This window comes from Theropithecus gelada, chromosome 19 (assembly GCF_003255815.1).
Source record: "Theropithecus gelada isolate Dixy chromosome 19, Tgel_1.0, whole genome shotgun sequence".
In the NCBI taxonomy this organism is placed as follows: domain Eukaryota; kingdom Metazoa; phylum Chordata; class Mammalia; order Primates; family Cercopithecidae; genus Theropithecus; species Theropithecus gelada.
In genome coordinates this window covers 29,452,986-29,479,104 of record NC_037687.1, presented here as the reverse complement: position 1 = coordinate 29,479,104, position 26,119 = coordinate 29,452,986, and the positions used below count along the sequence as shown (strand labels likewise).

Below are 26,119 nucleotides of genomic sequence, written 5' to 3'. Positions count from 1 at the left end.
TCTCCTGCGTCAGCCTTTCAAGTAGCTGGAACTATAGGAGCATGTTGCCATGCCCGGATAATTTTTTCATATTTTAGTAGAGATGAGGTTTCACCATGTTACCCAGACTGGTCTTGAACTCCGGAACTTGGGCAATCTGCCTGCCTCAGCCTCCCAAAGTGCTATGGTTAGGTTACAGGCATGAGCCACCGTGCCTGCCCCGGGGATGTATTTCTGAAGGACTTGGGAACTCTCTTTGAAAGGCAAACAACAAGGAAGATAATATTTGTATCTCAGTAAGAAATTAAGTAATTCAAACCTTAAATACTTCCAATTTAAAGCTATGGACCTTTAAATAATTCTGAGCCTTGAGAGGAATGTGGTCCTTCAACCTGAGTCCAGTGGTATGCAGGCGCAACTTCTAAGAGTTTTCCTGTAGGTAGTTAGGAAAACTAAGCAGTCCCAGAGAAAGACCTCCTCTGATCGTTGTCCCTTCTTCTGGAGTGATAAAGTACCTTCCTTGAAGTGTATCAATCTGTAACCAATCAAGTTGCTGCACCCTATGCACTGGTCTTGAATGGAAAATGTGGTGATTCTGCTAAAGCTTTTCTGGCTTTCCCTATGTCTGTGAAACCTTAACGTCTCTACTTGGGAATGCTGATCGCATTCATTTGGAGTTGACGTTTTGAGGTGGCTCTCTTCAAACTATGTGTTCAAATGATCTATACTTAATCATGTAGTTTAAATTTTATTATGTACTGCTGACATCAGTTTCTGTCGTATTGTAGGAGCCTCACAAGAGAGGTCACCTTTCACCATGTTGTAAAACTCACACTTGCCAAAAAGACATGGGTTTGGGTTTTTCTCCCTTCTTCTGGATGAAGTTAAGTAGCTGACACAGATGGTCAACTATGTTAACAAGTAGAGCCCGGATGAACTATGTGTGACCAAGAGTGTTATCAGTTCCTCTCCCCTGAGGACTGATTAGTGTTTATGTTGAAAACATGTACTTAATGGGTTGTATAGAACAGGGAAGTTGCTTTCTCTCTTTTCAACCTCTCAGCCGTTTGCCTCTATCTCCCATTGTCAGGCCTCTGAGCCCATGCTAAGCTGTCAGATCCCCTGTGACCTGCATGTATACATCCAGATAGCCTGAAGCAACTGAAGAACCACAAAAGGTGACATTCCACCACTATGATCTGTTCCTGCCCCACCCTGACTGATCAATTGACCTTATGACAATACACCCTTCCTGTCCTTGCGATAATGAACTTTGTGATATTCTCCCGCCCTTAAGAAGGGTACTTTGTAATATTCTCCCTGCCCTTGAGAATGTACTTTGTGAGAGCCACTGCTTGCCCACAAAAAATTGCTCCTAACCCAACCGCCTATCCCAAACCTTTAAGAACTAATGATAACCCGACCACCCTTTGCTGACTCCTTTCTCGGACTCAGCCCGCCTGCACCACCCAGGTGAAATCAACAGCCTTGTTTCTCACACAAAGCCTGTTTGGTGGACTCTCTTCACATGGATGTGCATGACATTTGGTGACAAAACCCTGGACAGGGGGACTCCTTTGGGAGACCAGCTCCCTATCCTCACCCTCACCCCATGAGGAGATCCACCTACAACCTCAGGTCCTCAGACCAACCAGCCCAAGTAACATCTCACCAATGTTAAATTGGGTAAGCAGCCTCTTTTTACTCTCTTCTCCAACCTCTCTCACTATCCTTCAACCTCTTTCTCCTTTCAATTTCTGTGCCACCCTTCAATCTCTCCCCTTAATTTCAATTCCTTTCCTTTTCTGGTAGAGACAGAGGAGATGCGTTTTATCCGTGAACCCAAAACTGCAGCGCCGGTCATGGACACGGGAAGACAGTCTTCCCTTGGTGTTTAATCACTGAGGGGACACCTGCCTGATTGTTCACCCACATTTCAGAGTTGTCTGATCACCGTGGGGAAGCCTACCTTGATCCTTCACCTTGGTGGCAAGCAACACCTCCCCTGGGGGGCAACTACCTTCCACCCCCATCTCTCCATGTCTCTACCCTTTCTTTTTTCTGGGCTTGCCTCCTTCAGTTTGGGCAACCTTCCACCCTCCATTCCTCCTTCCTTTCCCCTAGCCTGTGTTCTCAAGAACTTAAAACCTTTTCAACTCACACCTGACCTAGAACCTAAAAGCCTTACTTTCTTCTGCAACACCGCTTGTCCCCAATACAAACTCGACAATTGTTCTAAATAGCCAGAAAATGGCACTTTTACTTTCTCCATCCTATAAGATCTAGATAATTCTTGTCGTAAAATGGGCAGATGGTCTGAGGTGCCTGATGTCCAGGCATTCTTTTACACATCAGTCCCTTCCTAATCTCTGCTCCCAATGTGACTCATCCCAAATCTTTCTTCTTTCTCTCCTGTTCCTTCAGTCTCCACTCCAAACTCTGAGTCCTTTGAATCCTCCTGTTCTATGGACCCATCTGACCTTTCCCCTCTCCAGGCTGCTCCTCACCAGGCCAAGCCAGGTCCCAATTCTTCCTCAGCCTCCACTCCTCCACCCTATAATCCTTCTATCACCTCCCCTCCTCACACCTGGTCTGGCTTACAGTTTCATTCTGCAGCTCGCTCTCCTGAACCTGCCCAACAATTTCCTCAGAAAGGTGGTTGGAGCTGAAGGCATATTTAGGGTACCTGTGCCTTTTTCTCTATCAGACCTCTCTCAGATCAGTCAGCATTTAGGCTCTTTCTCATCAGACCCCACTAAATATATACAGGAATTCCAATATCTAACTCTGTCCTACAATTTAACCTGGAGTGACTTAAATGTCATCTTAACTTCTACCCTCTCCCCAGATGAACGGGAAAGAGTTTTTTCTCTAACCGTCTTACAGATGTGGCTGGAGCTGAAGGCATAGTCAAGGTTAATGCTCCTTTTTCTTTAGCCGACCTCTCCCAAATCAGTTAGCATTTAGGCTCTTTTTCATTAAATATAAAAACAGCCCAGTTCATGGCCCGTTTGGCAACAACCCTTAGACGCTTTCCGGCCCTAGACCCAGAGAGACCAGAAGGCCGTCTTATTCTCAATATACACTTTATTACCCAATCCACTCCTGACATTAGAAAAAGCTCTGAAAATTAGATTCTGGCCTTCAAACCCCACAGCAGAACTTAATTAACCTTGCCTTCAAGGTGTATGATAATAGAGAAGAGTTGCAATTATTTGCCTCCGCTGTGGGAAAAACCCCAGCCACATCTCCAGCACACAACAACTTCAAAACACCTGAACTACAGCAGCCAGGTGTTCCCCTAGGACCTCCTCCCCCAGGATCTTGCTTCAAATGCCAAAAATCTGGCCACGGGGCCAAGGAACGCCCACATCCCAGGATTCCTCCTAAGCCATGTCCCATCTGTGTGGGACCCCACTGGAAATTGAACTGTCCAACTTGCCTGGCAGCCACTCCCAGAGCCCCTAGAGCTCTGGCCTAAGGCTCTCTGACTCCTTCCCAGATCTGCTCGGCTTAGTGGCTCAAGACTAATGCTGCCTGATATTGCCTTGGAGGCCTCCTGGACCATCACGGATGCTGAACTTCAGGTAACTCTCCCAGTAGAGGGTAAGTCCATCCCCTTCTTAATCAATATGGAGGCTACCCACTCCATGTTACCTTCTTTTCAAGTGCCTGTTTCCGTTGCCTCCATACCTGTTGTGGGTATTGATGGCCAGGCTTCTAAACCCATTAAAACTCCCCAACTCTGGTGCTAACTTGGACAACATTCTTTTATGCACTCCTTTTTAGTTATGCCCACATGCCCAGTTTCCTTATTAGGTCGAGACATTTTAACCAAATTATCTGCTTCCCTGACTATTTCTCGGCTACAGCCTCACCTCATTGCCACCTTTCCCCCCAGTTCAAAGCCTCCTTCGCGTCTTCCTCTCATATCCTCCCCACCTTAACCCACAGGTATGGGACACCTCTACACCCTCCCTGGGAGGGAGAAACATTACAAATGTCATGATTGTGGCAAGGTTTTCAATCAAACTTCATCTTATGCAAAACAGGAGAATTCATACAGGAGAGAAACCTCACAAGTGTGATGATTATGGCAAAGATTTTACTTCACGTTCACACCTCATTAGACATCAGAGAATTCATACTGGACAGAAATTTTTAAATGTCATCAATGTGGCAAGATCTTCAGTCTGAGGTTCCTCCTTGCAGAACATCAGAAAATTCATTTGGGAGATAATTGTTCCAATGCAATGAGTATAACAAACCATCACGCATTAATTGACATTAGAGTCAATTCAGCATTGACTTGAGTTTGAGTTGACTTAACATTGAATTCAAACATTAATTGACATTTAAGTGTTTCTATTACGAGGACTGGGCCAGGTGCGGTGGCTCATGCCTGTAATCCCAACACTTCAAGGGGCCAAGACGGGTAGATTACTTGAGGTCAGAAGTTTGAGATCAGCCTGGCTGACAAACATGAGCCACTTTTCCCAACCTGTTTTTTGTTTCTTTGACAAAAACGGATAAGGATTATTATGGGTACTGTGTTGAATCTAAATCACATTGGGTTAAATAATTATTTAACAGTATTGATTTTTCCAATCCATCAATATGTGCTGTATCTCTCTTTATATAAAGTTTTTAATCATTTTGATGAATGTTTATAGGTTTAAAGGTACAAAGTTCTCACCTTTTTACGTTTATTCCTAAGTATTTCTTACTTTAAGATCTCTAGCAAATGAAAGTGTTTTTAAATTTTATTTTATAATTATTTATTAATGTATCAAAATTCAACTAATTTTTGATGCTGATAATTTATTCTGTAAATACACCGAATGTGTTTATTAGTTACAGTAGTATTTTGGTTGACTCTTTATGATTTTTTTACACAGAAGATTACATCATCTACAAACTAATATAATTTTACTTCTTTCTGATTTGGATGAGTTTCTTTTTTTTTTTGAGACGGAGTCTCGCTCTGTCGCCCAGGCTGGAGTGCAGTGGCCGGATCTCAGCTCACTGCAAGCTCCGCCTCCCGGGTTCACGCCATTCTCCTGCCTCAGCCTCCAGAGTAGCTGGGACTACAGGCGCCCGCCACCTCGCCCGGCTAGTTTTTTGTATTTTTTAGTAGAGACGGGGTTTCACCGGGTTAGCCAGGATGGTCTCGATCTCCTGACCTCGTGATCCGCCCGTCTCGGCCTCCCAAAGTGCTGGGATTACAGGCTTGAGCCACCGCGCCCGGCCGGATGAGTTTCATTCGTTTTGCTATTTAATTGTTCTGGCTAGGACAGCCAATATTTATTGAGTAGAAGGAGTGAGAGCATTTTTGCATCATGTGAAATTCTACAGGAAAAGCATTCCATTTTCCCTGCTTGGTTATTTCTGCATTGGTCATTTCATGGATGCTCTTTCTATTGTTGAGGTAAATTTCCTTCTCTATTTTGTTTTGGATTTCCATGATGACTGGATGTTGAATTTTGTGAAATGCTTTTTCTCCATCTATTGAGATGATGTGGTTTTCACCTTTCATTCTGTTCAAGTGGCATATCACATTGATTTGCTTGAGTATGTTGAACCATCCTTGCATCCCAGAAATAAGTGGCACTTGAATATCTACAATCCTTTTTATATCCTCTTGAATACAGTTGCCTGTACAAGGGGTCCTTAAGAAGTTCATGGAAAAATACATATTATGAGAAAATTGTGCATAAATTTCACACCCTTTACACCCAAATGAACCGATACAAATCTGTTTTAACATGTCTGAACAGGCTCTAGTTTGAGGCACTCAGAAGAATAAGACATGAGTTTGAAAAGAGACTATATCAAAGCAGTACAAATTCTGCTAAAATTGAAACAAGAAAAAACATCAACTTTCTGATTAGAACAGATGAAGTGGGGCAGGCCTGTAATACCAGCACTTTCAGAGACTGAGACAGGTGTGGCATGTGAGCGCAGGTATTCGAGACCAGAATGGGCAACATGGCAAAACCCCCTTCTCTACAAAAAAATCTAAAAATTATCTGGGCGTGATGGCATATGCCTGCAGTCTCAACTACTGTGGAGTCTGTGGTGGGAGGATGGCTTGGGCTTGGGAGGTCGAGGCTGCAGTGAGCTGTGATCATGCCACTGCACTCCAGTGTAAGTGACAGAACAAGACACTGTCTCAAAAGAAGAATACTTACGCTAAAGTTTGGGTAGAGAAATAATTAAATCATTAATCCTTTATGAAAATGTTATGGTGATGATGCCCCCCAAAAATCACCAGTTTGTAAATGGATAACTCATTTTGAGTTGGTACAAGACAATGTTGAAAGTGATGCATGGAGTGGCAGGCAGACCATTCACATCAGTTTTACAGACAAAAATTAATCCTATTTGTGCCGTAATGAAGAGGACTGACAGCTAACAGATGAAAAAATAGGAGTTTGAGACCAGCCTGGTTAACATGGTGAAACTCCATCTCTACTACAAATACAAAAATTAGCTGGGTATGGTGGTGGGTGCCTGTAATCCCAGTTACTTGGGAGGCTGAGGCAGGAGAATCGCTAGAACCCTGTAAGTGGAGGTTGCAGTGAGCCAAGATGGCACCATTGCACTCCAGCCTGGGGAACAAGAGCAATACTCCGACTCAAAAAATAAATAAAAATAAATAAAAATAAATAAAGATGTCAAGCCCCTTCTTTTCTTTTCTTCACCATCGTAGCACTTGACTCTGCTTCTCACCATGTCCTCTCAAGAGAGTTTCAGGATTAAGAGATTCCTGGCCAAGAAACAAAAGTAAAATCATCCGATTCCCCTAGTGGATTCAGATGAAAACTGGTAATAAAATCAGGTACGACTCTAAAAGGGTACATTGGAGAAGAACCAAGATGGGTCTATAAAGAATTGCAGATGAGATAGCACACATATTTATGCTGTCTAAGCGTCACAATCACGTTACCATATCAAACTGAAAATGTCACCACTATCTGGAGAGTTGGACATTTTTTATTGCTAATATATTTTTTCTCTCTGACTCTGTTATAAATGCATACATTGGCTGGGTTCAACAATAAATATGTGAGACTTTTCATTTCAAAAAAATAAAGTAAAATGATGTAATTCCATAGAGATCCATAATTTGTGAACTGCTTTTGGATTTTTTGAGATGGAGACTCCACTGGGTTCAGTGGATCACACCTGTGGTCCTGGCACTTTGGGAGACTAAGGTAGGATGGTTGCTTGAGGCCAGGAGACTCCTGGGAATCTTCTTGTCTCTCTTAACCCACTTCATGATAGACCCTTGGACTTCACTGTTATGGAAAAATCTATATAAAGCAATATCAGTGTGTCAAAGCATTATGTCAGTCACAAGCTTGTGAAAGAAAAATAAAAATTGCTAAGCCAAAGAGAAAAGTCAAGCTGGGAACTGTGTCAGACAAACCTGCCTCCCATTTTATTCCTAGACAAGATAGCTACAAGTATTTAAAAAACAGTTACAGAGAGGCTGGGGGCGGTGATCACCTGAGGTTGGGAGTTTGAGACCAGCCTGACCAACACGGAGATACCCCGTCTTTACTAAAAATACCAAATTAGCCAGGCATGGTGGTGCCTGCCTGTAATCCCAGCTACTCAAGAGGCTGAGGTAAGAGAATCACTTGAACCCAGGAGGTGAAGGTTGCGGTGAGCAGAGATTGGGCCACTGCACTCCTGCTTGGGCAAGAGTGAAACTGTCTCAAAAAACAGGAAGGAAGGAAGGAAGGAGAAAAGCTACAATACTCCCCTCACTAACTGGGAACCTCAAGATCTTCACCCTAAAATAGTTCTGTTGAATTACTCCTTGGTAAGGTAAACTGGTAGCTTATCTGCCCAAGTGTGGGACAGAACCCATCCCTCTGCACACCTGAGACAAATGCCTATCTGATTGCTTCACCTGCCCTATTTATGTAAAAATTCAGAGCCACTGAGCCAGACTAAGGCATAGGTGACTATCCTCTACTCCCTCTCATATATAAATTGTGTATTCAGTGGAAGGCTGATCAGTCACTCAAAGAATGTGATCATTTGTTATCTACCTGTGACCCGGAAGCCCCCAGTTCGTTTTTCCACCTTTCCAGACCGAATTAATGTACATCTTCTATGTACTGATTGATGTCTCATGTCTCTGTAAAATGAATAAAATCAAGTTACAGCCTGAACACTTGGGCACACGTCGTCAGGACCTCCTGAGGCTATCGGGGTGCATTTTTAACATTGGCAAAATAGATTTCTAAATTGATTGAGACCTGTTAGATACTTTTGGTTCACAAGCTCATGAACACAGAAAAAAAAGACTAGCACAAAATCAGTTCCAGAATGACCGAGATGCCGCCTTTGCACTCCAGTCTGGGCAACAAGAGAGAAACTGCGTCTCAAAAAACAGTAAAAGAAAAGAACTAGGTGTAATGCAAAACACTAAATCAGTTCCAATTTCTGAACGACTTCATATTTATTCAGCATAGGGAAATGCTCTTCAACTTTGTGTGATTAGATTCCATTTGTGAATGATAGATTTCTAATATTTGATTAAAACAAAAACCCATGCTATGTAATTTTAGCCAATTTAAAGCTGCAGATAATAAATGATCAATTATATACATACATGAAACTTACTAATATTTCACTCAGTATTGCTATTGTTATGTTCTTGAGGCAGACGCTCAGTCAGATACATTACCAGAGATTGGTGTCGTCCATATTTGTGCTTAGGACTCTGTGGTACATGAGTGTATAAATTGTTAAGCAGGAACCTAGGAGAGCTAGAGCGTGGGGGCGATACCTGGAACAAGACTGGGGCGGGGCAAGAGGGAGGAGGCTGCCTGGGGTCAGGCCATACAGCGGGAAAGGGCAGAACCAGAGGGTTATCGTCATCTTGGGGGCGGGGTCTGGAGGGGGTGTTGTTCTGAAGGGCGTGGGCCTGCAAGGGTCGGGTTTGGGCTCAGTTGGGCCCCGGATGTCGCCTACCGTCATCCTCTTGCCGGCCTGGACTAAATCCTCCGGGTTCTGATTGGTGGATTGGTTCTGATGTGCCGTGATATTACCCCTAATATCATAGACCTTTCCTGCCCGTTTCAAGTTAGTGTTTCAAACAATCGAAGGTAAAACAACATATTGTAGTGGGCCATCAGTACTGAACGCTGAATCGTTTTTCCTCTTAAGTAGAAAATGGTTTTTTTTTTTGTTTTTTTTTGAGACGGAGTCTCGCTCTGTGGCCCAGGCTGGAGTGCAGTGGCCGGATCTCAGCTCACTGCAAGCTCCGCCTCCTGGGTTTACGCCATTCTCCTGCCTCAGCCTCCCGAGTAGCTGGGACTACAGGTGCCCGCCACCTCGCCCGGCTAGTTTTTTGTATTTTTTTTAGTAGAGACGGGGTTTCACCGTGTTAGCCAGGATGGTCTCGATCTCCTGACCTCGTGATCCGTCCGTCTCGGCCTCCCAAAGTGCTGGGATTACAGGCTTGAGCCACCGCGCCCGGCCAGAAAATGGTTTTAATGTAAAGCGCCTTGTTTGAGCAGGTAGAGTCCTGGAGGCGGGGCGGGCGAGCTCCCCTCAGACTGGGGCAGCGAAGTGGGGAGGGGCAGGGACCTCCGTAAAGGGGTGGAGTTGGGGACTGGTTGAAGAGGGGACTGACAATTAGAATCAGGAGAACTGCTTGAAACCAGGAGGTGGAGGTTGCAGTGAGCTGAGATTACACTCCTGGGCGACAGAGCAATACTCCCTCTCAAAGAAAAAAGAGTTTTCCTGTCAATAATTAGGAAGACTAAGCAGCCCCAGAGCTAAGACGTCATGGGATCATTGTTACTTCTTATGGAGTGATAAAGTAGACTTCCTCAAATTGTATCAGTCCGTAACCACACAAGTTGCTGCAGCCTATGCACTGGTCTTGAATGAAAACTGTCATGATTCTGCTAAAGATTCTCTGTCTTTCCCTGTATGTGAAACCTTAACGTCTCTACTTTGGAACGCTGATCCCATTCATCTGGAGTTGATGTTTCCAGGTGGCTATCCTCAAGCTTTGTGTTCACGTAAACTCAATACTTAATCATATATTCTAAATTTTATTATTTACTGCTGACATCAGTTTCTGTTGGATTACAGGCACCTGACCAGAGAGGGCACCTGTCGCTATGTTGTAAAACTCACACTTGTCAAAAAGGCACGGGTTGGGGTTTTCCGCCTCCCTCTGGATGAAGCTAATTAGTTGACACAGATAGTCACCTCCATTACCGGTGTGAGCCAGGATGAACTATGTGTGACCAAGGGTGTTGTTAAGTCCTCTTCCCTGAGGGCTGATTAGTGTTTACCTTGAAAACGTGTATTCAACGGGTTGTATAGAATAGCGAAGTTTCTTTGTCTCTTTTCAACCTCTCAGTTGTTTGTCTCTATTTTCCCATCATATTCTGGCTTAAGGCTTATTTATTAATAAAGTGATTTTTATTTCTCTCACTATTATCGTCGTGAAGATGACTTCTCATTTGGGAGAAGATTTGGTTTTGTTTTGTTTTCCATTTTATTTTCTCAAAATTTAAAGAGTAAAATAAGGAATATTTTTGGGGCCAGGCATGGTAGCTTATGACTATAATCCCAGCACTTTGAGAGGCTGAGGCAGGCAGATCACTTGAAGTCAGAAGTTCGAGACCAACCTAGACAACATAGTGAAACCCCGTCTCTAAAAATTAGAAAGGAGGTTTTTAAAATACAAAATTAGCTGGGCATGGTTGCGCGCGCCTGTAATGTCAGCTACACCAGAGGCTGAGACAGGAGAATCGCTTCAACCCAGGAGACAGGGGTTGCAGTGAGCCCAGATCTCGCCACTGCATTCCAGCTTGGCCAACAGAGAAAACTGTGTCTCAAGAATAGAAAAAAGTAAATATAAAAAAGAAAATAAGCCAGGAGCGGTGGCTCACGCCTGTAATCCCAGCACTTTGAGAGGCCGGGGCGGGCAGATCATTTCAGGTTGGAAGTTTGAGACCAACCTGACCAACATGGAGAAATCCCGTGTCTACTAAAAATACAAAATTAGCAGGGCATGGTGGCACGTTCCTGTAATCCCAGCTACTTGGGAGTTTGAGGCTTGAGAATCGCTTGAACCCAGGAGGTTGCGGTGAGCCGAGATCGCGCCAATGCTCTCCAGCCTGGGCAAGTAGAGCAAAACTTCATCTCAAAAAAAAAAAAAAAAGTAATAGATCTCTAACACAAATACGCTGGGACAACTAACTAGATATCCACGTGGAAAAGAATAATGTTGGATCCCTATGTAACAGCATCAAAAATGCTATTATAAAAAAAGCAAGAGAAAGAGAGAGACGAGGAAGGGAGTCCTGCGGGAGGGGGTGTTTATCGAGGAGTCCAGGCCAGCCTTTGTCGCCCAGGCTGGCCTGGACTCCCAGGCTCAGCGATCCTCCCTCCGCTGCTTCCTGAATAGCTGGGACCTCAGGCTCCAGCTCCCGCGCCCGCACCCCTGCTGTGTCTAAGCCGCAGGTGGTGACCTCACCTCTCCTTGGCCTGAGCACTCCGTCCTGCATCTCATGCAGTGACCTGAGTCTCTGAAGCTAAGCACAGGGTGGACTCTCTCCCAAGTGAGAGAATAGAAAGGGAGAGGATTTCTATTTGGTTCTGTGGGCCGTCAGCATGAAATCGTACTTTTCGCCCAGGCAGGGCTTTGCATTTCCCATTCTAGTTTGCATCTTCGTTCCAGACAATTCCAGGGCTTTTGAATCATGCCTCAGCCTTCCTGGTCGGTCTCGCCTCCAAAACCGGAAAAACAGACGCGCTGAGAAGGAGGCTGAGAGAGGCACAGGTCCCGCCCTGGCCCCGCCCTCTGCCGGTTCTAAAGAGGAAAGTCTCTCCGCTTTCCGCCCCGCCCCTACTCCTCAAGGCCCCGCCCACCTCCTCCCGGCCCCCGCCCAGACCTGGCTTCCGTACTGCGTGCGCAGATTCGCGCAAACCGGGAAGCGGGTTTGGTGGAGTGAAGGTCACACTGCGGCGGTGAGTTTCGCTCTTGTATTAAGTCTGGGCTTACCAGGTCCCCTGCGCTTCTATACCTGAAACGTGGGGTCCCTACAGACCTGGAAATTCTCGCCCTTCTTCCTTCACCCAGGACAAATTGAGACGTCCCCGTGAGAGTCCGGATATCGCTTCCTTTTGGGTTTAAAGTCGCCCTGAGGCTGGGCCGGCCCCGGTCTTTCTGCTATAGGGCAATGTTACACTTCCTGTCGCGTAGTTTTCCTGCTCAAAACCATTTTCTGACTCCTCCCGCCCCGCGCTTTTTAAAGTCCTCACCGGGGAGCTGAATTCCCTCCCTAGGCGCCTCCCACCCTCGCCTTGGTAGGCCACTGGAGCGTAGCGCAGGGACCTCAGTCCCACGGAGGCCGCGTCCTCTGCCTGGTCCTGGAATCCTGCAGACCCCCACCCTTGTCTTAAGACGCCCCCACCTCTCTCCTCATGCCGGGCCCTGCAGTTCCCCAGGTCTCCCCTCTGCAGTCACCGCTTCCCCTGAGACCGCGTTGGGGAGGTTCCCAGGGCCTGTCCTGTGATATGGGGTGTTCTTGTCTGCCCAGCTCCAGCCCCTGGAAAATGCGCTCCCCCGGGATGCAGGCTTCCTACTCCAAACCCTCCTGTGATTGTGTGGGTCAAGGGCTTCAGGAGACAGAGCAGTAGAAAACCTGAGACAGACAAAAGAAGAATGAGAAAGACCATAACAGATGGCAAAGTAGAGGATGGGTGAGGGATTTGCCCGGAGACAGCAAAAGTGAAAAGAAAGCGATAAGAAAGCAGGAGGAGAAAAGCAACTGGAGAAATGTAGAGCAAAGCTAGATGTGCAGAGAGATGAAGGACAGCAAGGTAGGGAGAGGGGCAGCAAAGAGGGAGGCTCATCAGAGTGAGGGAGACGAGGAGGGATTTGGAGCCGGGGCAGACAGAGCAGAGTGGTGCTGGTGGCAAAGAGAACAGAAGGAGAACCACAGCAGGGAGGATACCTGAGGAATGGAGTTCTAGAGAGTGGGGACAGGGAGATATAACAGCGAAGAGAGAATTTGACAGGGAGAGCAGAGGAGGTACAGAGATGGGAGAAGAGACGGAAATATATCAACATTGAGGATGATCGAACGATTGGGGAGAAGGAGCAGCAAGAAGTTAGGTAAGTTGCGAGGATGGAGCAGAAGAGGTGGAAGAGAAGGAATGGAGGGAAGAAGGGGATAAACAGCAGAAGAGGAGAGGGGTACAAAATGAGCAGAATCCCAGGGAAATTAAAACAAGAGCTAGAGAGAGAAGGGGAGAGAGATAGGTACAGAATTAGAAAGGGAAGCATAGTAATGAAGAAAGAGGGGCTGGGCGCAGTGGCTAATGCCTGTAATACCAGCACTTTAGGAGACTGAGGCAAGAAGATTGCTTGAGTCCAGGAGTTCAAGTCCAGCTTGGTCCACATAGTGAGACACCCCCATCTACGCCAAAAAAAAAAATTAACGGCATGAGGGTACGCACCTGTAGTCCTAGGTACTCTGAAGGCAGAGACAGAAGAATCACTTGAGCCCAGGATTTCCAGGCTGCAGTGAGGCGAGAGCATGTCACTGCACTCCAGCCTGGTCAATAGAGGAAGACCTGTCTCAAAAGAAAAAAAGGGGTGGGGGACTTTGGGTTTAGATGAGTGGGTGCGCTCATTGGATACGATTAGTTGTGACGTGTTGACTTCTTTGTATATAATCTTGTAACTTAAAACTTGCTTAAATTATACAGATGAGATTGAGAGTTTTAAGAATCCTATCTATAAGATATGTACATTCTATAAATCTTGGCCTCAGAGGTTAGCTTCCACTTGGAATCCCTATTCAGCCAGAGTGGAGCGACTTATTCACTTCTAAGTCACTCTGTTCCCTTTTCCCAGAGTGGGGTAGGGAGTGGGGCAGTGAAGTGGGAAAAAAATTCCTTTCTGTTGTCACATAATTTTTAACTTAATTAATTAACTAATATTAAGAGACAGGGTCTGGCCAATTGCCTAGGCTGGAGTGCAGTGGCATGATCTCTAACTGCAGCCTGGTCCTCCTGGGCTCAAGTAATCCTACCTCAGCTTCTTGAGTAGCTGGGACCACAGTCATGAGCCACCAAAAAGCCCATCATTGTTTTTTTGTTTGTTTGTTTTTTGGTAGAAACGAGGTTTCACTGTGTTCCCAGGCTGGTCTCAAAGTCCTGGGCCCAAAGTATCCTCCTGCCTTGGCTGCCCAGAGTACTGAGATTATAGGAAAGAGCCACCGAACCTGGTCTACATAGTTTTTTGATTTTTTGCTTGTTTGTTTGTTTTAGATGGAATTTACCAGCCTGGGAACGGCTGAAGTGCAGTGGCGTGATTTTGGCTCACCACAATCTCAGATTCCCAGATTCTCGGGATTCTCTTGCCTCAGCCTCCCAAGTAGCTGGGATTACAGACGCCCACCAAGCCCAGCTGCTTTTTGTATTTTTAGTTGAGACGGGGTTTCACCATGTTGGCCAGGCTGCTCTCGAACTCCTGACGTCAAGCAATCTGCCCGCCTTGACCTTTCAGAGTGCCAGTATTACAGGCATGAGCCACTGCGGCCGGCCCAATTTTTGTATTTTTAGTAGACAGAGTGTTTCAACATGTTGGCATGCTGGTCTCGAACTCCTGAGCTTAAGCAGTTCTCCCACCTCAGCTTCCAAAGTAGCTGGGACCATAGACACACAGACATGCACCATCATGCCTGACTACGTTTTTTTTTTTTGTATTTTTGGTAAAGATGGGGTTTCACCATGTTGCCCAGGCTGATCTCAAACCCCTGAGATTAAACGATCCACCCGCCTCGGCATCCCAGAGCGCTGGAATGACAGGCACGAGCCACTGCACCAAGCCTCTGCATGGCATTTGGTCAGGGCTGCGTCTGTGCCCTGAAGAGGTGCTCATTTCAGCCAAGCTCCCCACTGCTGCAGGGTGTGTGGGCTTCTCCCGGAGGGTGCGGGAGTTTTCCTGTAGGAGTTTATTGTCTCTGGGGCAGTGGGCAGCACAGGGGACCATATTTCCTCAGTGTGGGGTCTCCTTTGTATGTGTGGTTGTGTTACAGGGACGGGGTGTGTTGATTCTGAGCAATAAACAACGTATTTTTAACATTCAGGACTGACTTCTAAAGACTCTTGGTCCATGAGGAAGAAACTCGGAAGAGGAAGAGGAAAGCAAAGGAGTCAGGGATGGCTCTTCCTCAGGTGAGATGATATTTCGGTGGATTGTTCTGTCTCCTTCCTTTCAGAAACGCTGGGCCTTGCAGTTGGGAATCTTCTCTGAGTCTGAAGCGTCCTGCCTGACAGGTTTGCTCACACTCACCCATGCCTTCCCTCAGTCCCTCTCATCTCACTTAGATTCCATCTCTCGTGACCCAGTGACATGAACTTGGGAAGAGGCGGCACCGGGCATGGGCCTGGGAAGGGCTCACACCAGACATGGATGGAGACGGGGTGAGGGTCCCGTGGCGTCAGTGCTGTTGGGCAGCAGGGATTGTTCAGGGACCACATCTGGATGCACTGTCAGCCCTCTGTGGATCAGGAGTAGAGCAGCTGCCAATGGAAGTCATCTATTAATGGGCACAAAGTATGTGGTAAATTCTAGAAAAGGAGACCAACAAGGGGAAATCTTTTCTCCCTGATTTTATACTACATTTTTAGGTAATTGAGTGAGTTACTGTGTTCCTGACTCGAAAAATCTTACTAATTAGAATGGAAAGTTCATACACAGACATGAATGATACAAGGTGTTTTATTCCATCATTATTTTAAGAATATGAAATCAACCTAAATAATAACTAGAGATTTTTTTTTTTTTTTTTTTTTTTTTTTTGAGGCAGAATCTCGGTTGCCCAGGCTGGAGTGCAATGGTGCGATCTTGGCTCACTGCAACTTCTGCCTCCCGGGTTCACGCCATTCTCCTGCCTCAGCCTCCCAAGTAGCTGGGACTACAGGCACCTGCCACCATGCCCGGCTAATTTTTTTTTTTTCTGTATTTAGTAGAGACGGGGTTTCACTCTATTAGCCAGGATGGTCTCGATCTCCTGACCTTGTGATCCTCACGCCTCGGCCTCCCAAGGAGCTGGGATTACAGGCGTGAGCCACCACACCTGGCCCGCTAGAGATTCTTTAAACCATTGTTAGCACACTAAGCTCTTGGAGATTGTGGTGTTACTGTGGAGAGGCTTGTGAAACAGGTGTTTTCGGTAAAAATAGTTACAGTTGGGGCCGCCATGTTGCAGCAGGATAGTAATGATGACACTGAAGATGTTTCACTGTTTGATGCAGAAGAGGAAACGACTAATAGACCAAGAAAATCCAAAATCAGACATCCAGTAGCATCATTTTTCCACTTGTTCTTTCGAGTCAGTGCAATGGTCATCTGTCTGCTCTGTGAGTTCCTCAGCAGCAGCTTTATTACCTGTATGGTGACAATTATCTTGTCGTGTGACTTTTGGGCAGTGAAGAATGTCGTAGGTAGACTCATGGTTGGCCTACGTTGGTGGAATCACATTGCTGAAGATGGAAAGAGCCACTGGGTATTTGAATCTAGAAAGGAGTCCTCTCAAGAGAATAAAACTGTGTCAGAGGCTGAATCGAGAATCTTTTGGTTGGGACTTATTACCTGTCCAGTGCTGTGGGTGATATTTGCCTTTAGTGCACTCTTCTCCTTCAGAGTAGAGTGGTTGGCGGTGGTTATCATGGGTGTGGTGCTACAAGGTGCCAACCTGTATGGTTACATCGGGTGTAAGGTGGGCAGCAGAAAGAATTTAACCAGCATGGCTACTTCACATTTTGGAAAGCAGTTCTTACGACAAAACACTGGAGATGATCAGACTTCCTGAATAGAGAAAACTTACGTGCTTTGTTACATTGGGGAACAACTGAAGAGATTCTTGACTCTGAACCTTTTAGAGCTTAGTCCATGTTGCAACGAGGAGTGTTGGCTCTGTTTTTCCACTTAAAAACTTGATTTATAAAAAGGAAAAGTAGTTTTCATATTAAGTTTTTATTTGTTTTCCAGCATTTGGGGCTAGAAAGTATATGTTGGCACTAGAAACATTGTCAGGATTTATTCTGTGGTGTAGGTGTGCACGTGTTCCATAGGTATGCACACAGCCGTGTAATATCAGTATATCCCAAGTTAATGAAAGTGGTCATTTACATAGGTAATGGAGACCTTTGCATTTTGATCCATAAAACATAGGAGGATGTTCTTAGTCTGTCTCAAAGTTCTATGTGTTTCCATATTATTTCTGTAGACTATTTTCAGGAGCAAATTTTGCTTCCATGGTAAGAGTGAGCACTTTGGCTTATGTATAAGTTAGAAATTATTGTTAGTTTTCAATTTGTACTTCATGGGGAAATTTCTTAGACATATGCAAGCAAGTGAAAATAATTAGGGCCAGTGGTATTAATTATTTTCTAAAATTTTATTTTTATTTGGAAGAAGTCATTTACTTAAGGCCCAGTTAATATAAATGGAATCATCATAGTTTGTTTAAGGAATACCCAGAGATTGCTGCTGTTCTATTTATTTTACAGAAAGGACAGCTAGATTGAAAGCTTTTCAGTGGACCTTGAGCTAATAATCTTTTACCACTAGAAGAGCATTATTCTCATGTCATAATGAGAATAATCATTTACATACTTGGCATAATAAATGCCTAAAAGATATTTTCTGAATCTATTTTTTTCTTGCTATAATGGGGATATTGTAAATTATGCATTTGTATTAATGGTATTTCTTAAAGCATTCTGTGTAACTGTAAACCAATCCAGAAACTATTATAGGCATTTGTAAATTCTGTTATAGGTATTATAAACTTTGCTGAAGTCTTAATCAGCAGGTTATGTTGTGAATATATTCGTACATTGTTAAAATAGTTTTTAAGATTATTTGTTTAATTGAATAAGTGTCTTATTGGAGTGATAACTTTGAAGGTGCAAAACTTTATATTTGTATAAAATTCTACTGTTTACAAGGAAAAAAAAAGTTACAGTTTTTCTCAACAATGGGAGAAGTACTTTCATATCCTAGACGATTGAGCCATATTCTCATTCCACCTGTTATTATTATTATTATTATTATTATTATTGTTGAGATGGATTCTTGCTCTGTCACCCAGGCTGGGGTACAGTGGCATGATCTTGGCTTACTGCAACCTCTACCTTCCAAGTTCAAGTGATTCTCCTGCCTCAGCCTCCCAAGTACCTGAGATTACAGGCATGTGCCACCACACCTGTCTAATCTTTTTGTACTTTTAGTAGACACGGGGTTTCATCATGTTGGCCAGGCTGGTCTCGAATTCCTGACCTCAGGTGATCCTTCCGCCTCAGCCTCCTATAGTGCTGGGATTACAGGCGTGAGCCACGGTGCCCAGCCCCACCAATTATTAGTAAATATATATGTTTACACTTAAACATCACATGATGTATGTATTTGTTATTTATTTATTTTGAGAGCGTTTTACTCTTGTTGCCCAGTCTGGAGTGCAATGGCGTGATCTTTGCTCACCGCAACCTCCACCTTTTGGATTGAAGTGATTCTCCTTCCTCAGCCTCCTGAGTAGCTGGTACTACAGGCATGCGTCACCATGCCCGGCTAATTTTGTATTTTTAGAAGAGATGAGGTTTCTCCATGTTGGCCAGGCTGGTCTCGAACTCCTGACCTCAGGTGATCCGCCTGCCTTAGGCCTCCCAAAGTGCTGGGATTACAGGCATGAGCCACCGCACCTGGCCAATGAATATATTTGTTTTGTGGTAAAACTAAGCAAAGCTGCATCTAAGTCCCTTGGCCACAAAGCATCTCCTTTCTCTGTCACATCCTCCACCCTCTTTCCAACCTCACTGGGGAGCCGCTACTGTCAATTCTGTGCCATGTGTCAGAGCAAGTCTCGTATATGTGTATTTCTGCATCGTTATAAGACTTCAGAAAAAAATCAGTAAATTTTTTAAGAATTCATTTTTTAACTTTAGGTTTGGCGCTACATGTGAAGGTTTGTTACACAGGTAAACTCGTGTCATTGGGGTTTTGTTGTACAGAATATTTCATCACTTTGGCATTAAGCCCAGTACTCAATAGTTATTTTATGTAGTTTTTTGAGACTGAGTTTTGCTCTTCTTGCTCAGGCCAGAGTATACTGGCATGATCTCAGCTCATTGCAACTTCCACCTCCTAAGTTCAAGGGATTCTCCTGCTTCAGCCTCCTAAGTAGCTAGGATTACAGGCGTGAGCCACCATGCCCAGCCCCAAACGGATTTTTTTTTTTTTTTTGCGCCTCTCCTTCCTCCCACCCTCCTCCCACCCTCCACCCACCCTCCACCCTTAAGCAGACTGCAGTGTCACACTTGTCCGTGTGAAGTGACCACCAAACAGGTTTTGTGTGAGCAACAAGACTGTTTATTTCACCTGGGTGCAGGCGGACTGAGTCCGAAAAAGAAGTCAACAAAGGGAGATATAGGGGTAGGGCAGTTTTATAGGACTGGGGTAAGTAGTGGAAAGTTACAGTTAAAGGTGGTTACCTATTATCAGCAGAGAAGGGGGTCACAGGGTGCATGGTGGGAGATCATAAGACTCATTGTCTAGAAGAAGGTCTCGAGGTCAATCGATCGATCAGTTGGGGCAAGGCAGGAACAAGTCGTCATGGAATGTCGTAAGGTTGGTCAATCAGTTAAGACGGGAGCTGGCTGTTTCACGTTTGTACTTTTTGGTTGCCTCAGACCATCTGGACGTATACATGCAGTCTTGGGCTCAGAGGCCTTACATTCCTCTTATATTCAGAAAAATAAAACAGTGGTGAGGTGTTGGGGTGGCAAAAATTTTGGGGGGTGGTATGGAGAGATAATGGGTGATGTTTCTCAGGGTTGCTTCAAGTGGGATTAGGGGCTGCATGGGCACCTTAAGGAAAATTTTATAATGAGTTACAAGGAATAGCGATTTAGGCTGTGGGGAGATCTTGGTGCAGAGGATGGTACTGTGGGGTTGTTAAAAGTAGCATTTGTTGTATAAAATGATTGGTGATGGTCTGAATGTGGTTTTGAATGAATTGAGAAATGAAATGGAAGACACAAGGCCTGAATAAGACAAGGAGAAAAACAGGTACCAGGGGACTAAGACTAGGGAGCAGCCAAGACACTCAGAAAGTGTCCAGGTGGGTCCAGAGTAATTATTTGCGTGGTTGGCAAGATTTTGGACTCTATCCTTGAGTTTTTTTATGTTGTCATATACCAGGCCAGACTGATTTAGGTGAAAACAATACTCTTCATTTAAAAATATACGGAGTCCTCCTTTTTCAGCAGTAAGTCGAGGCCTCAGCGATTTTGGAGGACAACTGCGGCTAAGAGTCGACTTGGCCTGAAGGACTGATAAGTTTGTGATATATCTGTAATGCTAGTAGAAATGTCATTTGAAAGGCTATGGAAGGTCGTGACAGAAGTTGAAACGCCTGCCATTCCAGCTCCAAGGGCAATAGTGGAAGCAGAAAGCCCTAACCCTACAAGTAGAGGGATTAGAAGAATAACTCTTTTTTTGTCTGGTTGGTGTCATGAGCAGGACAGGAAGTTGTTCAGTCCCATTTGCAAATTGAATTTTGGGAATAAGAAAAACGAGTGTACCTGTCCAATTAACAGGTAGACACATGTAAGTGGAGGAGCCACAGGAGAAGGGGTCTTGTGCAATGCAAAATTGGAAATACAAAGTGAAAAGATGAGGAGTACTAAAAGAGGTGTCTTGTACCCAGACTCCTAGGGATGCAGCTAGGGCGGCAGCCATCAGAGGTTGTAATGGGGACTGATGGGGTAATTGTATAGAGGGGGAGGTTCGATTTTCTTGGTGTTTGAGAAAGTGTCAAGTGTCTACGAGCAACATTTCACTGTTATTTATGGGGCTGGGTATAAGTAAACAAGAAGAGGCCCTGGGAGGAGAGTCTGAAGAGGAAGGGGAAGGTAGCCAAGGATGGAGTGAAATACAGGGTAAATGTTCTCCTAAGCAATAGTAACTGCTAATGTTTTTAAGTTTGCCAGTCTTGATAGAGGGCTTATCTGTAATACAGAGCTGGAAGGCCCCAGTTGTTTCAGTGATATGTGTAGTTGGGCTTTGGAGATGAAGAGTGAAGGAGCATAGAGAAGGTGAAAGGTTACCCAAGGGAATTCCAGTGGGTCTTTACCGAGAGATGCATAATGGAGCAGCCACAAGAATAGTAACTTGTGTTGTGGGGAGTCCAAATATGAGGGGAGTATCTTTGCAGCAAGATACCATCCTGCTCCTTCAACATTTATTTTCCAAAGGATATCAGGTATCCCCCTCCAAAGCTCAAATTTCTTCCCCATCCATTACCTACCTTGACATAATTCTTCATGAAAACACTCATGCTGTCCCTGCCAACTGTGTCCGGCTGATCTCTCAAATCCCAACCCAAGCTTTGCGAAGACTCAAAGGAGGGATTACAGAGTAGAAGGTCATTAATGTTTGGAATAAGGTAGGAAGCAGAGGAGTGGAAAGTAAGTAAATGATGAGAAAGAGCTTGGCTGAAGTAACGAGGGCTATCCCGGAAACTTTGTGGCAGTACAGCCCAGGTAAGCTGCTGGAAGTGGTGGGTCTCAGGTTCAGTCCAGGAAAAAGCAAAGAGGGGCTGAGACGAGGTGTGCAGGGGAATAGTGAAAAAAGCATCTTTAAGATCAAGAATATGGCCAGGCGCAGTGGCTCACACCTGTAATCCCAGCACTTTGGGAGGCCGAAATGGGCAGATCACGGGGTCAGGAGATCGAGACCATCCTGGCTAACACAGTGAAACCCCCTCTCTACTAAAAACAAATACAAAAAATTAGCCAGGCGTGGTGGCGGGCGCCTGTAGTCACAGCTACTCGCCGAGGCTGAGGCAGGAGAATAGTGGGAACCTGGGAGGCAGAGCTTGCAGTGAGCCAAGATCACGCCACTGCACTCCAGCCTGGGTGACAGAGCCTGACTCTGTCTCAAAAAAAAAATGATCAAGGATGGAATAGTGAGTTGTGGAGGAAGATATTGAGGAAAAAGGGTGTACCGGTTGGGCACCACAGGGTGGATAGGCAAAACAATTCGGTTTAAAAGGCACATATCCTGAACCAACCTGTAAGACTTGTCCATTTTTTGGACAGGTAAAATGGGGGAATTGTAAGGAGAGTTTGTAGACTTTAGAAGCTCATGCTGTAGAAGGCGAGTGATAACAGGCTTTAATCCCCTTAAAGCCTGTTGTGGGATGGGATACTGGTGTTGAGCAGGGTAAGGGTGATTAGGTATGGGTGTGTGATTGGTTGCCAGGGAGGGAGTAGAGGTGTCCCATACCTGTGGGTTAATGTCAGGGGAGACAAGAGGAAGACGTGAAGGTAGCTTTGGGTTGGAAAGAAGGGCAGCAATGAGATGTGGCTGTAGTCTGGGAACAGTCAGGGAAGCAGGTAATTTGGTTAAAATGTCTCAGCCTAATAAGGGAACTAGGCAGGTGGGGATAACAACAAAGGAGTGCATAAAAGAATATTGTTCAAGTTGGCACCTAATTGGGAAGTTTTAAAGGGTCTAGCAGCCTGGCTTTCAATACCCACAACAGTTATGGAGGCAAGGGAAACAGGCCCTTGAAAAGAAGGTAATGTGTAATGAGTAGCCCCTGTATCAATTAAACAGGGGATGGACTTATGCTCCACTGTGACAGTTACCCAAAGCTTGGCATCCCTGATGGTCCAGGGGTCTTCCGAGGTGATGGGGCAGTGTCAGTCTCCAGCTGCTAAGCTGAGCAGATCTGGGAAGGAGTCAAAGAGCACGGGGCCAGAGCTTTAGGGGCTTTAGGAGTGGCTGCTGGGTGGGCTGGGCAGTCTGATTTCCAGTGGGTCCCTGAACAGATGGGACATGGCTTGCGAGGAATCCCTGGCTGCAGGCATTCCTTGGCCCAGTGGCCAGATTTCTGGCACCTGAAACAGGATCCTGAGGGAGGAGGTCCTGTAGGAATGCCTGACCACTGCACCTTAGGCATTTTGAAGTTCTTGTGTGCTGGAGGTGCAGCTTAGTTTTGTCTCACAGCAGAGGCAAGTAATTGTAACTCAGAAATGCATTGCCACTTGGCTGCCTCCTATTATTTCACACCTTAAAGACGAGATTGATTAATTCCTGTTGTGGGGTTTGAGGAATGGATTCCAATTTTTGGAGCTTTTTTCTAATGTCAGGAGCTGACTGGTTGATAAAATGCATATTGAGAATGAGATGGCTTTCTGACCCTTCAGGGTCTAGGGCTGTGAAGTGTCTCAGCATTGCTGCCAGATGGACCATGAACTAGGCTGGGTTTTCATCTTTACCTTGGATAGTTTAAGTTTGTCATAATTAACAGCTTTGAAATCTGCCTTTTTAAGCACTTCAACTAGGCAGGAAATCATATAATCTCACCTACCTACACCTGGCGAGCCTGTCTGCTATTCCCACTTGGGATCTTCTTGGGCAACTATACTGATGCCTTCTTGAAGGTCTTGCTCATGACGACAGTGGGTGTCAGTGTGGGACTGGGCTAGGGTATAAACTATCTCGCTCATCTGGGGAAAGGGTAGAAGTTAGGATGACATTTAAGTCACTCTAGGTTAAGTTGTAGTACTCGGTTAAATACTGGATTTCCTGTATATCTTTAATGGGGTCTCATGAGAAGGGGCCTAAGCACTGATTAATTTGGGAAAGGTCTGATAGAGAAAATGGTACATGCACTCTGACGATGCCCTCAGCTCCAGCCACCTCTTGAAGAGGAAATTGTTGGGCAGGTGGGGGAGTATTTGCTGCAGAACGAAATTGTAAGCCAAACTGGGTGTGGGGAGGGGAGGTGACAGCAGGGCTATAAGGTGGGAGAGCAGAGGCTGAGGAAGAATCGGGACTTGATTCAGCCTGCTGAGGAGTGGCCTGGGAAGGGGGAGAGAGGAAAGAGGGGTCTGCAGAAAAGGAGGATTCAGAAGACTCAGCAGCACTTGGGTTTGGGACTGAAGGGACAGGCAGGAGGGAAAGAAGAATTTGGGACTAGTCACATTGGGAGCAGAGGCTAGGGAGGGAGCAAAGTGTAATCTTGTAGGATGGAGAAATAAAAAGTGCCATTCTCTGGCCATTTAGAGCCATTATCAAGTTTGTATTGGGGCCAAGCAGTGTTGCAGGAGAAAATAAGATGCTTAGGTTTTAGATCAGGTGGGAGTTGAAGAGGTTTCAAGTTTTTAAGAACACAGGCTTAAGGGGGAAGGAGGAGGAATGGAGGGTGGATGGTTGCCCATAGTAAAAAGATACGTTTAGAGAAAAGAAGGGTAGAGACACAAGTGGGGGGTGGTACTTGCTGCCCAGAGGCAGTGGTACTTGCCACCAAGGTGGAGGATCAAGGCAGGTGTCCCTGCGGTGATCAAACAAATCTGAAATGTGAGTGAATAATCAGGCAGGCATCCCTGCAGTGATTAAACACCAAAGGAAGACTGTCTTCCCAAGTCCGTGACCAGCGCCGGAGTTTTGGGTTCATGGATAAAACAAGTATCCTCTGTCTCTACCAGAAAAGGAAAGGAACTGAAATTAAGGGAAGGGAGAGACTGAAAGGCAGTGCTGAAATTGAAAGAAGAAAAAGGTTGAGGGATAGTGAGAAAAGTTGGAGAAGAGAGTAAAAAGACCACTTACCCAATTTGAATCCTTGGGCTGGTTTGTCTGAGGACCCGAGGTCGTAGGTGGATCTCCTCATGGAGTGGGGGCCAGGACAGGAGGTGAGTCTCCCGAAGGAGTCCTCCTGTCCTGGGTCTCACCAAATGTCATGCACGTCCGTGTGAAGAGACCACCAAACAGGTTTTGTGTGAGCATCAAGGCTGCTTATTTTACCTGGGTGCAGGCAAGCCGAGTCCGAAAAAGGAGTCAGCAAAGGGAGATAAATGAGAGGCAGTTTTATAGGACTGGGGTAAGCAGTGGAAAGTTACAGTTAAAGGTGGTTATCTATTGTCAGCAGAGGAGGGAGTCACAAAGTGCATGGTGGGGAGATCATAAGACTCATTGTCCAGAAGAAGAATGTCATGAGGTTGATCCATCAATCAGTTGGGACAGGACAGAAACAAGTCATAATGGAATGTCATAAGGTTGGTCAATCAGTTAAGACAGGAGCTGACTGTTTCACTTCCTTTGTACTTCTCGGTTGCCTCAGGCCATCTGGATGTATACATGCAGGCTTGAGCTCAGAGGCCTGACACCCAGTGTCTGTTGTTCTTTGTGTTTTAGTAAATATTTTACTCTGATATTTGATCCTGCTGGTTGTGAAAATTTACACGTTCTCATGTTAGTAAACATGGCTACCTTCCTCTTTGACACCTGCATGGAAATTGGCTGAATGACATGTGGGTCCTTTGTGACTTTTCTCTGTATAAAGAGTGTCATAGTCACTGCCTCTGTGCTCGCCTGCATTACTACCAATATCTGAGGATTCCTCCAGGGAAGGCTGTTAAAAGAGTGATTGCTTCTAGGATGGGTAATCTGCTATTTTCTTAGATCTGAACAGATTCCCCCCCTGCCTCCAACTGCCAAAATATCCTTTTCCACCAAGATGAGATTCCTCTTCAGTTAAACAAAACTTGCTACTTTTTATATTTTTAAAACCTTTATATATATACACACACACGTACATATTTTGAAAATCTGGGGAAAATGACAACCCTTTGCATTCAACTCTAGTTTTTTGTGAGTCTGTGTATATTATTTTGTGGATATATATATATATATACACAAAATGTTTGTTTGTACTTTGAGTAATTTTGTTTTCATGTATTTTATTTTATTTTGAGATGGGGCCTCACTTTGTTGCCCAGGCTGAAGCTCAGTGGTGCGATCATAGCTCACTGCAACCTCTACCCTCAGGGTAAAGACATCCTCCCACCTCAGCCTTCCAAGCAGCTGGAACCATAGGTGCCTGCCACTATGCCCAGCTAAATTTTTTAATTTTTTATTTATTGATTTATTTTTTGAGATGGAATTTCTGTTGAACAGGCTGGAGTGCAGTGGTGTGATCTTGGATTACTGCAACCTCTGCCTCCCAGGATCAAGGAAGTCTCCTGCCTCAGCCTCCTGTGTAGCTGGGATTACAGGCATGAGCCATTGAGC

General features: G+C 45.2%; 1 protein-coding gene and 1 pseudogene across 5 annotated transcripts in view; both read left to right on the top strand.

Moving 5' to 3' along the window:
- The window catches only part of LOC112612445 (zinc finger protein 83-like), a 77,090-nt gene that overhangs the window by 42,206 nt on the left and 8,765 nt on the right, over positions 1 to 26,119 (top strand). Inside the window, exons 1-2 of one of the 3 annotated variants that reach the window (XM_025366991.1) lie at positions 11,954 to 11,991; positions 15,123 to 15,210. The exons of the other annotated variants lie outside the window; for them this stretch is intronic. The gene's annotated coding sequence lies outside the window, so the exon portion shown is untranslated. Of the gene's footprint in view, positions 1 to 11,953; positions 11,992 to 15,122; positions 15,211 to 26,119 lie in introns of those variants that run through there. 3 annotated transcript variants of the gene reach the window in all.
- LOC112612458 lies at positions 16,229 to 18,001 on the top strand (annotated as a pseudogene). Of its 2 annotated transcripts, XR_003116864.1 has the most exons (2): positions 16,229 to 16,398; positions 16,473 to 18,001. The product of XR_003116864.1 is annotated as a Golgi apparatus membrane protein TVP23 homolog B pseudogene, transcript variant X2 (transcript). The 2 variants fall into 2 exon arrangements; XR_003116863.1 differs by having other exon boundaries at positions 16,233 to 18,001.